Source organism: Agelaius tricolor, unplaced genomic scaffold, assembly GCF_023055355.1.
Source record: "Agelaius tricolor isolate 1412-34295 unplaced genomic scaffold, bAgeTri1.0.p SCAF_63, whole genome shotgun sequence".
Classification (NCBI taxonomy): Eukaryota; Metazoa; Chordata; class Aves; order Passeriformes; family Icteridae; genus Agelaius; species Agelaius tricolor.
In genome coordinates this window covers 915,043-928,751 of record NW_027269323.1, presented here as the reverse complement: position 1 = coordinate 928,751, position 13,709 = coordinate 915,043, and positions in this window count along the sequence as shown.

The window sequence follows — 13,709 nt, the reverse complement described above, 5'->3', positions numbered from 1 at the left end:
GATCCAGCACAGTTTGTAGATTCCTCGCTTGGCACTGCCCTGCCTGGAAGGCCAAGTGGCCACAAATGAAGGCCATTTTCAATGGGAAAAATATCCTTTTCCCAGGGTCTCAGTAATATGTTCAAGGTGGCGTTTGAGGCTCTAAGTACTTCCAGGGTCCTAGTTGCTGCCAGCTTTTCTTTTGGAAAAATCCAGCAAAGATTGCATGATTCTAGCTAGGCTGCAACTTTCTGCCACGGTGAGTGGCTGCTAACGGAGGCCATTTCCCATGGGAACAAGAAGTCCTTTCCCCAGGGTCTGGGTGTCAGATGAAAGGTGACCTTTGGGGCTCTAAAGACTTGTAGGGTACTACTTACTGGCAGCTTTAGATTTGGAGCAATCCAGCAAACATTGCAAATTTCTTGCTGGGCACCACCCTCTTGGTCAGGGTGAGAGGCCAGAAATAGAGGCCATGTTCCATGGAGAAAATGAAGTCATTGGCCCAGGCTCTGGGTATCAGATGAAAGGTGGCCTTTGGGGCCCTAAGGAGTTGCAGGTTCCTCATTGCCAGCAGCTTTAGTTTTGGAGAAAATCAGCCAAGTTTGCAAATTTCACACCGGGAACGATGCAGATGGCCAGGGTTGAGTGGCCTCAAACTGACTCCATTTTCCATGGGGAAAAGAAGTCTTGTCGCCAGGGTCTGGGTATCAATGAAAGGTGGCCTTTGAGGCTCTAAGGACTTGCAAGCTCTTGGTTGCCGGCGGCTTTAGTTGTGAAGGAATCCAGCAAAGTTTAATAATTTCTCACTGGGCACTGCCCTGTTGGCCAGGGCAAATTGCTGCAAATGGAGGCCATTTTCCATGGGGAAAATGATGTCATTGGCCCAGGGTCTGCGTATCAGATGAAAGGTGGCATCTGGGGCCCTAAGGAGTTGTAGGGTCCTCGTTGCCAGCAGCTTTAGTTTTGGAGAAAATCAGCCAAGTTTGCAAATTTCACACCGGGAACGATGCAGATGGCCAGGGTTGAGTGGCCTCAAACTGACCCCATTTTCCATGGGGAAAAGAAGTCATGTCCCCAGGGTCTGGGTGTCAGATGAAAGGTGGCCTTTGGGGCTCTAAGGACTTGCAAGCTCCTACTTGTTGGCAGCTTTAGTTGTGGAGGAATCCAGCAAAGTTTGCAAATTTCTCAATGGGCACTGCCCTGTTGGCCAGGGCAAATGGCTGCAAAGAGAGGCCATTTTGCATGGGAAAATGAAGTCCTTTCCCCAGGTTCTGGGTGTCAGATGAAAGGTGGCCTTTGGGGCTCCAAGGCCTTCCAGGGTCCTCGATCCCAGCAGCTTTACTTTTGGAGAAAATCAGCCATGACTGAAAATTTCCCACCGGGAACGATGCAGATGGCCATGGCGAATGGCCTCAAACTGACCCCTTTCTCCCTGGGGAAAATGAAGTCATGTCCCCAGGGTCTGGGTGTCAGATGAAAGGTGGCCTTTGGGGCTCTAAGGACTTGCAAGGTCCTTGTCCGGTAGCTTTAATTGTGGAGGAATCCAGCAAAGTTTTAATATTTCTCACTGGGCACTGCCCTGTTGGCCTGGGCAAATGGCTGCAAAGAGAGGCCATTTTGCATGGGAAAAAGAAGTCATGACCCCAGGGTCTGGGTGTCAGATGAAAGGTGGCCTTTGGGGCTCTAAGGACTTCCAGGGTCCTCATTCCCAGCAGCTTTACTTTTGGAGAAAATCAGTCATGATTGCAAATTTCACACCGGGAACGAGGCAGATGGCCAGGGCGAGTGGCCTCAAACTGACCCCATTTTCCCTGGGGAAAATGAAGTCCTTTCCCCAGCGTCTGGGTGTCAGATGAAAGGTGGCCTTGGGGCTGTAAGGACTTGCAAGCTCCAACTTGCTGCCAGCTTTAGTTGGAGGAATCCAGCAATGTTAAAAAATTTCTTGCTGGGCACTGCCCTCTTGGCAAGGGCAAATGGCTTCAAAGAGAGGCCATTTTGCATGGGAAAGTGAAGTCCTTTCCCCAGGGTCTGGGTGTAAGATGGAAGGTGGCCTTTGGGGCTCTAAGGACTTCCAGGGTCCTCGTTCCCAGCAGCTTTACGTTTGGAGAAAATCAGCCATGATTGCAATTTTCCTACCGGGAACGATGCAGATGGCCAGAGCCAGTGGCCTCAAACTGACCCCAATTTCCATGGGGAAAATGAAGTCATGTCCCCTGGGTCGGGGTGTCAGATGAAAAGTGGCCTTTGGGGCTCTAAGGACATGCAAGCTCCTAGTTGCCGGCAGCTTTAGTTGTGGAGGAATCCAGCAAAGTTTTAATATTTCTCACTGGGCACTGCCCTGTTGGCCAGGGCAAATGGCTGCAAAGAGAGGCCATTTTGCATGGGAAAAAGAAGTCCTTTCCCCCGGGTCTGGGTGTCAGATGAAAGGTGGCCTTTGGGGCTCCAAGGACTTCCGGGGTCCTCATTCCCAGCAGCTTTACTTTTGGAGAAAATCAGCCATGATTGCAAATTTCACACCGGGAACGATGCAGATTTTTCCATGGGAAAAATGTCCTTTCCTCAGTGTCTCAGTACTATGTTCAAGGTGGCCTTTGAGGCTCTAAGTACTTACAGGATCCTAGTTGCTGCCAGCTGTACTTTTGGAAAACTCCAGCAAAGATTTCGTAATTCTAGCTTGGCTCCCCTCTTTCTGCCAGGGTGAGTAGCTGCAAATAGAGGCCATTTCCCATGGGAAAGAGAAGTCCTTTCCCCAGGGTCTGGGTGTCAGATGAAAGGTGGCCTTTGGGGCTCTAAGGACTTGCAAGCTCCTAGTTGCCAACAGCGTTAGTCCTGCAGGAATCCAGCAAAGTGTAAAAATTTCTCACTGGGCACTGCCCTGTTGGCCAGGGCAAATGGCTGCAAATGGAGGCCATTTTCCATGGGGAAAATGAAGTCCTTTCCCCAGGGTCTGGGTGTCAGATGAAAGGTGGCACCTGGGGCCCTAAGGAGTGTCAGGGTTTTCGTTGCCAGCAGCTTTAGTTTTGGAGAAAATCAGCCACGGTTGCAAATGTCACACCGGGAACGATGCAGATGGCCAGGGCGAGTGGCCTCAAACTGACCCCATTTTCCATGGGAAAAGAAGTCATGTCCCCAGGGTCTGGGTGTCAGATGAAAGGTGGCCTTTGGGGCTCTAAGGACTTGCAAGCTCCTACTTGTTGGCAGCTTTAGTTGTGGAGGAATCCAGCAAAGTTTGCAAATTTCTCAATGGGCACTGCCCTGTTGGCCAGGGCAAATGGCTGCAAAGAGAGGCCATTTTGCATGGGAAAATGAAGTCCTTTCCCCAGGTTCTGGGTGTCAGATGAAAGGTTGCCTTTGGGGCTCTAAGGACTTCCAGGGTCCTCGTTCCCAGCAGCTTTACGTTTGGAGAAAATCAGCCATGATTGCAATTTTCCTACCGGGAACGATGCAGATGGCCAGGGCCAGTGGCCTCAAACTGACCCCAATTTCCATGGGGAAAATGAAGTCATGTCCCCTGGGTCGGGGTGTCAGATGAAAAGTGGCCTTTGGGGCTCTAAGGACATGCAAGCTCCTAGTTGCCGGCAGCTTTAGTTGTGGAGGAATCCAGCAAAGTTTTAATATTTCTCACTGGGCACTGCCCTGTTGGCCTGGGCAAATGGCTGCAAAGAGAGGCCATTTTGCATGGGAAAAAGAAGTCCTTTCCCCCGGGTCTGGGTGTCAGATGAAAGGTGGCCTTTGGGGCTCCAAGGACTTCCGGGGTCCTCGATCCCAGCAGCTTTACTTTTGGAGAAAATCAGCCATGATTGAAAATTTCCCACCGGGAACGATGCAGATGGCCAGGGCGAGTGGCCTCAAACTGACCCCATTTTCCCTGGGGAAAATGAAGTCATGTCCCCAGGGTCTGGGTGTCAGATGAAAGGTGGCCTTTGGGGCTCTAAGGACTTGCAAGCTCCTAGTTGCCAACAGCGTTAGTCCTGCAGGAATCCAGCAAAGTGTAAAAATTTCTCACTGGGCACTGCCCTGTTGGCCAGGGCAAATGGCTGCAAATGGAGGCCATTTTGCATGGGGAAAATGAAGTCCTTTCCCCAGGGTCTGGGTGTCAGATGAAAGGTGGCACCTGGGGCCCTAAGGAGTGTCAGGGTTTTCGTTGCCAGCAGCTTTAGTTTTGGAGAAAATCAGCCACGGTTGCAAATTTCACACCGGGAACGATGCAGATGGCCAGGGCGAGTGGCCTCAAACTGACCCCATTTTCCATGGGGAAAAGAAGTCATGTCCCCAGGGTCTGGGTGTCAGATGAAAGGTGGCCTTTGGGGCCCTAAGGAGTGTCAGGGTCCTCGTTGCCAGCAGCTTTAGTTTTGTAGAAAATCAGCCAAGTTTGCAGATTTTACACCGGGAACGATACAGATGGCAAGAGCGAGTGGCCTCAAACTGACCCCAATTTCCATGGGAAAATGAAGTCCTTTCACCAGGGTCTGGGTGTCAGATGAAAGCTGGCCTTTGGGGCTCTAAGGACATTCAAGCTCCTAGTTGCCGGCAGCTTTAGTTGTGGAGGAATCCAGATAAGTGTAAAAATTTCTCAATGGGCACTGCCCTGTTGGCCAGGGCAAATGGCTGCAAACGGAGGCCATTTCCCATGGGAAAAAGAAGTCCTTTCCCCAGGGTCTGGGTGTCAGATGAAAGGTGGCCTTTGGGGCTCTAAGGACTTGCAGGGTACTACTTATTGGCACCTTTAGATTTGGAGAAATCCAGCAAAAATTGCAAATTTCTTGCTGGGCACCACCCTATTGGTCACGGCGAGAGGCCAGAAATGGAGGCCATTTTCCATGGGGAAAATGAAGTCATTGGCCCAAGGTCTGCGTATCAGATGAAAGGTGGCACCTGGGGCCCTAAGGAGTTGCAGGTTCCTCCTTGCCAGCAGCTTTACTTTTGGAGAAAATCAGCCATGATTGCAAATTACAAACCGGGAACGATGCAGATGGCCAGGGCGAGTGGCCTCAAACTGACCCCATTTTCCCTGGGGAAAATGAAGTCCTTTCCCCAGCGTCTGGGTGTCAGATGAAAGGTGGCCTTGGGGCTGTAAGGACTTGCAAGCTCCAACTTGCTGCCAGCTTTAGTTGGAGGAATCCAGCAATGTTAAAAAATTTCTTGCTGGGCACTGCCCTCTTGGCAAGGGCAAATGGCTGCAAAGAGAGGCCATTTTGCATGGGAAAAAGAAGTCCCTTCCCCATAGTCTGGGTGTAAGATGAAAGGTTGCCTTTGGGGCTCTAAGGAGTTGCAGGGTCCTCGTTGCCAGCAGCTTTACTTTTGGAGAAAATCAGCCATGATTGCAAATTACAAACCGGGAACGATGCAGATGGCCAGGGCGAGTGGCCTCAAACTGACCTCAATATCCCTGGGGAAAATGAAGCCATGTCCCCAGGGTCTGGGTGTCAGATGAAACGTGGCCTTTGGGGCTCTAAGGACTTGCAAGCTCCTAGTTGCAAACAGCGTTAATCCTGCAGGAATCCAGCAAAGTGTAAAAATTTCTCACTGGGCACTGCCCTGTTGGCCAGGGCAAATGGCTGCAAATGGAGGCCATTTTCCATGGGGAAAATGAAGTCCTTTCCCCAGGGTCTGGGTGTCAGATGAAAGGTGGCATCTGGGGCCCTAAGGAGTGTCAGGGTTTTCGTTGCCAGCAGCTTTAGTTTTGGAGAAAATCCGCCACGGTTGCAAATGTCACACCGGGAACGATGCAGATGGCCAGGGCGAGTGGCCTCAAACTGACCCCATTTTCCATGGGGAAAAGAAGTCATGTCCCCAGGGTCTGGGTGTCAGATGAAAGGTGGCCTTTGGGGCTCTAAGGACTTGCAGGGTCCTTGTTGCCAGCAGCTTTAGTTTTGGAGAAAATCAGCTAAGTTTGCAAATTTCACACTGGGAACGATACAGATGGCAAGAGCGAGTGGCCTCAAACTGACCCTAATTTCCATGGGGAAAAGAAGTCCTTTCACCAGGGTCTGGGTGTCAGATGAAAGCTGGCCTTTGGGGCTCTAAGGACATTCAAGCTCCTAGCTGCCGGCAGCTTTAGTTGTGGAGGAATCCAGATAAGTGTAAAAATTTCTCACTGGGCACTGCCCTGTTGGCCAGGGCAAATGGCTGCAAACGGAGGCCATTTCCCATGGGAAAAAGAAGTCCTTTCCCCAGGGTCTGGGTGTCAGATGAAAGGTGGCCTTTGGGGCTCTAAGGACTTGCAGGGTACTACTTATTGGCACCTTTAGATTTGGAGAAATCCAGCAAAGATTGCAAATTTCTTGCTGGGCACAACTCTATTGGTCACGGCGAGAGGCCAGAAATGGAGGCCATTTTCCATGGGGAAAATGAAGTCATTGGCCCAAGGTCTGCGTATCAGATGAAAGGTGGCATCTGGGGCCCTAAGGAGTTGCAGGTTCCTCCTTGCCAGCAGCTTTACTTTTGGAGAAAATCAGCCATGATTGCAAATTTCCCACCGGGAACGATGCAGATGGCCAGGGCGAGTGGCCTCAAACTGACCCCATTTTGCATGGGGAAAATGAAGTCCTTTCCCCAGCGTCTGGGTGTCAGATGAAAGGTGGCCTTGGGGCTGTAAGGACTTGCAAGCTCCAACTTGCTGCCAGCTTTAGTTGGAGGAATCCAGCAATGTTAAAAAATTTCTTGCTGGGCACTGCCCTCTTGGCAAGGGCAAATGGCTGCAAAGAGAGGCCATTTTGCATGGGAAAAAGAAGTCCCTTCCCCCGGGTCTGGGTGTCAGATGAAAGGTGGCCTTTGGGGCTCTAAGGAGTTGCAGGGTCCTCGTTGCCAGCAGCTTTACTTTTGGAGAAAATCAGCCATGATTGCAAATGTCACACCGGGAACGATGCAGATGGCCAGGGCGAGTGGCCTCAAACTGACCGCATTTTCCATGGGGAAAAGAAGTCATGTCCCCAGGGTTTGGGTGTCAGATGAAAGGTGGCCTTTGGGGCTCTAAGGACATGCAAGCTCCTAGTTGCCGGCAGCTTTAGTTGTGGAGGAATCCAGATAAGTGTAAAAATTTCTCAATGGGCACTGCCCTGTTGGCCAGGGCAAATGGCTGCAAACGGAGGCCATTTCCCATGGGAAAAAGAAGTCCTTTCCCCAGGATCTGGGTGTCAGATGAAAGGTGGCCTTTGGGCCTCTAAGGACTTGCAGGGTACTACTTACTGGCAGCTTTAGATTTGGAGCAATCCAGCAAAGATTGCAAATTTCTTGCTGGCACCACCCTTTTGGTCAGGGTGAGAGGCCAGGAATGGAGGCCATTTTCCATGGGGAAAATGAAGTCATGTCCCCAGGGTCTGGGTGTCAGATGAAAGGTGGCATCTGGGGCTCTAAGGACTTGCAGGGTCCTAGTTGCTGGCAGCTTTCCTTTTGGAAGGATCCAGCACAGTTTGTAGATTCCTCGCTTGGCACTGCCCTGCCTGGAAGGCCAAGTGGCCACAAATGAAGGCCATTTTCAATGGGAAAAATATCCTTTTCCCAGGGTCTCAGTAATATGTTCAAGGTGGCGTTTGAGGCTCTAAGTACTTCCAGGGTCCTAGTTGCTGCCAGCTTTTCTTTTGGAAAAATCCAGCAAAGATTGCATGATTCTAGCTAGGCTGCAACTTTCTGCCACGGTGAGTGGCTGCTAACGGAGGCCATTTCCCATGGGAACAAGAAGTCCTTTCCCCAGGGTCTGGGTGTCAGATGAAAGGTGACCTTTGGGGCTCTAAAGACTTGTAGGGTACTACTTACTGGCAGCTTTAGATTTGGAGCAATCCAGCAAACATTGCAAATTTCTTGCTGGGCACCACCCTCTTGGTCAGGGTGAGAGGCCAGAAATAGAGGCCATGTTCCATGGAGAAAATGAAGTCATTGGCCCAGGCTCTGGGTATCAGATGAAAGGTGGCCTTTGGGGCCCTAAGGAGTTGCAGGTTCCTCATTGCCAGCAGCTTTAGTTTTGGAGAAAATCAGCCAAGTTTGCAAATTTCACACCGGGAACGATGCAGATGGCCAGGGTTGAGTGGCCTCAAACTGACTCCATTTTCCATGGGGAAAAGAAGTCTTGTCGCCAGGGTCTGGGTATCAATGAAAGGTGGCCTTTGAGGCTCTAAGGACTTGCAAGCTCTTGGTTGCCGGCGGCTTTAGTTGTGAAGGAATCCAGCAAAGTTTAATAATTTCTCACTGGGCACTGCCCTGTTGGCCAGGGCAAATTGCTGCAAATGGAGGCCATTTTCCATGGGGAAAATGATGTCATTGGCCCAGGGTCTGCGTATCAGATGAAAGGTGGCATCTGGGGCCCTAAGGAGTTGTAGGGTCCTCGTTGCCAGCAGCTTTAGTTTTGGAGAAAATCAGCCAAGTTTGCAAATTTCACACCGGGAACGATGCAGATGGCCAGGGTTGAGTGGCCTCAAACTGACCCCATTTTCCATGGGGAAAAGAAGTCATGTCCCCAGGGTCTGGGTGTCAGATGAAAGGTGGCCTTTGGGGCTCTAAGGACTTGCAAGCTCCTACTTGTTGGCAGCTTTAGTTGTGGAGGAATCCAGCAAAGTTTGCAAATTTCTCAATGGGCACTGCCCTGTTGGCCAGGGCAAATGGCTGCAAAGAGAGGCCATTTTGCATGGGAAAATGAAGTCCTTTCCCCAGGTTCTGGGTGTCAGATGAAAGGTGGCCTTTGGGGCTCCAAGGCCTTCCAGGGTCCTCGATCCCAGCAGCTTTACTTTTGGAGAAAATCAGCCATGACTGAAAATTTCCCACCGGGAACGATGCAGATGGCCATGGCGAATGGCCTCAAACTGACCCCTTTCTCCCTGGGGAAAATGAAGTCATGTCCCCAGGGTCTGGGTGTCAGATGAAAGGTGGCCTTTGGGGCTCTAAGGACTTGCAAGGTCCTTGTCCGGTAGCTTTAATTGTGGAGGAATCCAGCAAAGTTTTAATATTTCTCACTGGGCACTGCCCTGTTGGCCTGGGCAAATGGCTGCAAAGAGAGGCCATTTTGCATGGGAAAAAGAAGTCATGACCCCAGGGTCTGGGTGTCAGATGAAAGGTGGCCTTTGGGGCTCTAAGGACTTCCAGGGTCCTCATTCCCAGCAGCTTTACTTTTGGAGAAAATCAGTCATGATTGCAAATTTCACACCGGGAACGAGGCAGATGGCCAGGGCGAGTGGCCTCAAACTGACCCCATTTTCCCTGGGGAAAATGAAGTCCTTTCCCCAGCGTCTGGGTGTCAGATGAAAGGTGGCCTTGGGGCTGTAAGGACTTGCAAGCTCCAACTTGCTGCCAGCTTTAGTTGGAGGAATCCAGCAATGTTAAAAAATTTCTTGCTGGGCACTGCCCTCTTGGCAAGGGCAAATGGCTTCAAAGAGAGGCCATTTTGCATGGGAAAGTGAAGTCCTTTCCCCAGGTCTGGGTGTAAGATGGAAGGTGGCCTTTGGGGCTCTAAGGACTTCCAGGGTCCTCGTTCCCAGCAGCTTTACGTTTGGAGAAAATCAGCCATGATTGCAATTTTCCTACCGGGAACGATGCAGATGGCCAGAGCCAGTGGCCTCAAACTGACCCCAATTTCCATGGGGAAAATGAAGTCATGTCCCCTGCGTCGGGGTGTCAGATGAAAAGTGGCCTTTGGGGCTCTAAGGACATGCAAGCTCCTAGTTGCCGGCAGCTTTAGTTGTGGAGGAATCCAGCAAAGTTTTAATATTTCTCACTGGGCACTGCCCTGTTGGCCTGGGCAAATGGCTGCAAAGAGAGGCCATTTTGCATGGGAAAAAGAAGTCCTTTCCCCCGGGTCTGGGTGTCAGATGAAAGGTGGCCTTTGGGGCTCCAAGGACTTCCGGGGTCCTCATTCCCAGCAGCTTTACTTTTGGAGAAAATCAGCCATGATTGCAAATTTCACACCGGGAACGATGCAGATTTTTCCATGGGAAAAATGTCCTTTCCTCAGTGTCTCAGTACTATGTTCAAGGTGGCCTTTGAGGCTCTAAGTACTTACAGGATCCTAGTTGCTGCCAGCTGTACTTTTGGAAAACTCCAGCAAAGATTTCGTAATTCTAGCTTGGCTCCCCTCTTTCTGCCAGGGTGAGTAGCTGCAAATAGAGGCCATTTCCCATGGGAAAGAGAAGTCCTTTCCCCAGGGTCTGGGTGTCAGATGAAAGGTGGCCTTTGGGGCTCTAAGGACTTGCAAGCTCCTAGTTGCCAACAGCGTTAGTCCTGCAGGAATCCAGCAAAGTGTAAAAATTTCTCACTGGGCACTGCCCTGTTGGCCAGGGCAAATGGCTGCAAATGGAGGCCATTTTCCATGGGGAAAATGAAGTCCTTTCCCCAGGGTCTGGGTGTCAGATGAAAGGTGGCACCTGGGGCCCTAAGGAGTGTCAGGGTTTTCGTTGCCAGCAGCTTTAGTTTTGGAGAAAATCAGCCACGGTTGCAAATGTCACACCGGGAACGATGCAGATGGCCAGGGCGAGTGGCCTCAAACTGACCCCATTTTCCATGGGGAAAAGAAGTCATGTCCCCAGGGTCTGGGTGTCAGATGAAAGGTGGCCTTTGGGGCTCTAAGGACTTGCAAGCTCCTACTTGTTGGCAGCTTTAGTTGTGGAGGAATCCAGCAAAGTTTGCAAATTTCTCAATGGGCACTGCCCTGTTGGCCAGGGCAAATGGCTGCAAAGAGAGGCCATTTTGCATGGGAAAATGAAGTCCTTTCCCCAGGTTCTGGGTGTCAGATGAAAGGTTGCCTTTGGGGCTCTAAGGACTTCCAGGGTCCTCGATCCCAGCAGCTTTACTTTTGGAGAAAATCAGCCATGACTGAAAATTTCCCACCGGGAACGATGCAGATGGCCATGGCGAATGGCCTCAAACTGACCCCTTTCTCCCTGGGGAAAATGAAGTCATGTCCCCAGGGTCTGGGTGTCAGATGAAAGGTGGCCTTTGGGGCTCTAAGGACTTCCAGGGTCCTCATTCCCAGCAGCTTTACTTTTGGAGAAAATCAGTCATGATTGCAAATTTCACACCGGGAACGAGGCAGATGGCCAGGGCGAGTGGCCTCAAACTGACCCCATTTTCCCTGGGGAAAATGAAGTCCTTTCCCCAGCGTCTGGGTGTCAGATGAAAGGTGGCCTTGGGGCTGTAAGGACTTGCAAGCTCCAACTTGCTGCCAGCTTTAGTTGGAGGAATCCAGCAATGTTAAAAAATTTCTTGCTGGGCACTGCCCTCTTGGCAAGGGCAAATGGCTTCAAAGAGAGGCCATTTTGCATGGGAAAGTGAAGTCCTTTCCCCAGGGTCTGGGTGTAAGATGGAAGGTGGCCTTTGGGGCTCTAAGGACTTCCAGGGTCCTCGTTCCCAGCAGCTTTACGTTTGGAGAAAATCAGCCATGATTGCAATTTTCCTACCGGGAACGATGCAGATGGCCAGAGCCAGTGGCCTCAAACTGACCCCAATTTCCATGGGGAAAATGAAGTCATGTCCCCTGGGTCGGGGTGTCAGATGAAAAGTGGCCTTTGGGGCTCTAAGGACATGCAAGCTCCTAGTTGCCGGCAGCTTTAGTTGTGGAGGAATCCAGCAAAGTTTTAATATTTCTCACTGGGCACTGCCCTGTTGGCCTGGGCAAATGGCTGCAAAGAGAGGCCATTTTGCATGGGAAAAAGAAGTCCTTTCCCCCGGGTCTGGGTGTCAGATGAAAGGTGGCCTTTGGGGCTCCAAGGACTTCCGGGGTCCTCATTCCCAGCAGCTTTACTTTTGGAGAAAATCAGCCATGATTGCAAATTTCACACCGGGAACGATGCAGATTTTTCCATGGGAAAAATGTCCTTTCCTCAGTGTCTCAGTACTATGTTCAAGGTGGCCTTTGAGGCTCTAAGTACTTACAGGATCCTAGTTGCTGCCAGCTGTACTTTTGGAAAACTCCAGCAAAGATTTCGTAATTCTAGCTTGGCTCCCCTCTTTCTGCCAGGGTGAGTAGCTGCAAATAGAGGCCATTTCCCATGGGAAAGAGAAGTCCTTTCCCCAGGGTCTGGGTGTCAGATGAAAGGTGGCCTTTGGGGCTCTAAGGACTTGCAAGCTCCTAGTTGCCAACAGCGTTAGTCCTGCAGGAATCCAGCAAAGTGTAAAAATTTCTCACTGGGCACTGCCCTGTTGGCCAGGGCAAATGGCTGCAAATGGAGGCCATTTTCCATGGGGAAAATGAAGTCCTTTCCCCAGGGTCTGGGTGTCAGATGAAAGGTGGCACCTGGGGCCCTAAGGAGTGTCAGGGTTTTCGTTGCCAGCAGCTTTAGTTTTGGAGAAAATCAGCCACGGTTGCAAATGTCACACCGGGAACGATGCAGATGGCCAGGGCGAGTGGCCTCAAACTGACCCCATTTTCCATGGGGAAAAGAAGTCATGTCCCCAGGGTCTGGGTGTCAGATGAAAGGTGGCCTTTGGGGCCCTAAGGAGTGTCAGGGTCCTCGTTGCCAGCAGCTTTAGTTTTGTAGAAAATCAGCCAAGTTTGCAGATTTTACACCGGGAACGATACAGATGGCAAGAGCGAGTGGCCTCAAACTGACCCCAATTTCCATGGGAAAAAGAAGTCCTTTCACCAGGGTCTGGGTGTCAGATGAAAGCTGGCCTTTGGGGCTCTAAGGACATTCAAGCTCCTAGTTGCCGGCAGCTTTAGTTGTGGAGGAATCCAGATAAGTGTAAAAATTTCTCAATGGGCACTGCCCTGTTGGCCAGGGCAAATGGCTGCAAACGGAGGCCATTTCCCATGGGAAAAAGAAGTCCTTTCCCCAGGGTCTGGGTGTCAGATGAAAGGTGGCCTTTGGGGCTCTAAGGACTTGCAGGGTACTACTTATTGGCACCTTTAGATTTGGAGAAATCCAGCAAAGATTGCAAATTTCTTGCTGGGCACCACCCTATTGGTCACGGCGACAGGCCAGAAATGGAGGCCATTTTCCATGGGGAAAATGAAGTCATTGGCCCATGGTCTGCGTATCAGATGAAAGGTGGCACCTGGGGCCCTAAGGAGTTGCAGGTTCCTCCTTGCCAGCAGCTTTACTTTTGGAGAAAATCAGCCATGATTGCAAATTACAAACCGGGAACGATGCAGATGGCCAGGGCGAGTGGCCTCAAACTGACCCCATTTTCCCTGGGGAAAATGAAGTCCTTTCCCCAGCGTCTGGGTGTCAGATGAAAGGTGGCCTTGGGGCTGTAAGGACTTGCAAGCTCCAACTTGCTGCCAGCTTTAGTTGGAGGAATCCAGCAATGTTAAAAAATTTCTTGCTGGGCACTGCCCTCTTGGCAAGGGCAAATGGCTGCAAAGAGAGGCCATTTTGCATGGGAAAAAGAAGTCCCTTCCCCATAGTCTGGGTGTAAGATGAAAGGTTGCCTTTGGGGCTCTAAGGAGTTGCAGGGTCCTCGTTGCCAGCAGCTTTACTTTTGGAGAAAATCAGCCATGATTGCAAATTACAAACCGGGAACGATGCAGATGGCCAGGGCGAGTGGCCTCAAACTGACCTCAATATCCCTGGGGAAAATGAAGCCATGTCCCCAGGGTCTGGGTGTCAGATGAAACGTGGCCTTTGGGGCTCTAAGGACTTGCAAGCTCCTAGTTGCAAACAGCGTTAATCCTGCAGGAATCCAGCAAAGTGTAAAAATTTCTCACTGGGCACTGCCCTGTTGGCCAGGGCAAATGGCTGCAAATGGAGGCCATTTTCCATGGGGAAAATGAAGTCCTTTCCCCAGGGTCTGGGTGTCAGATGAAA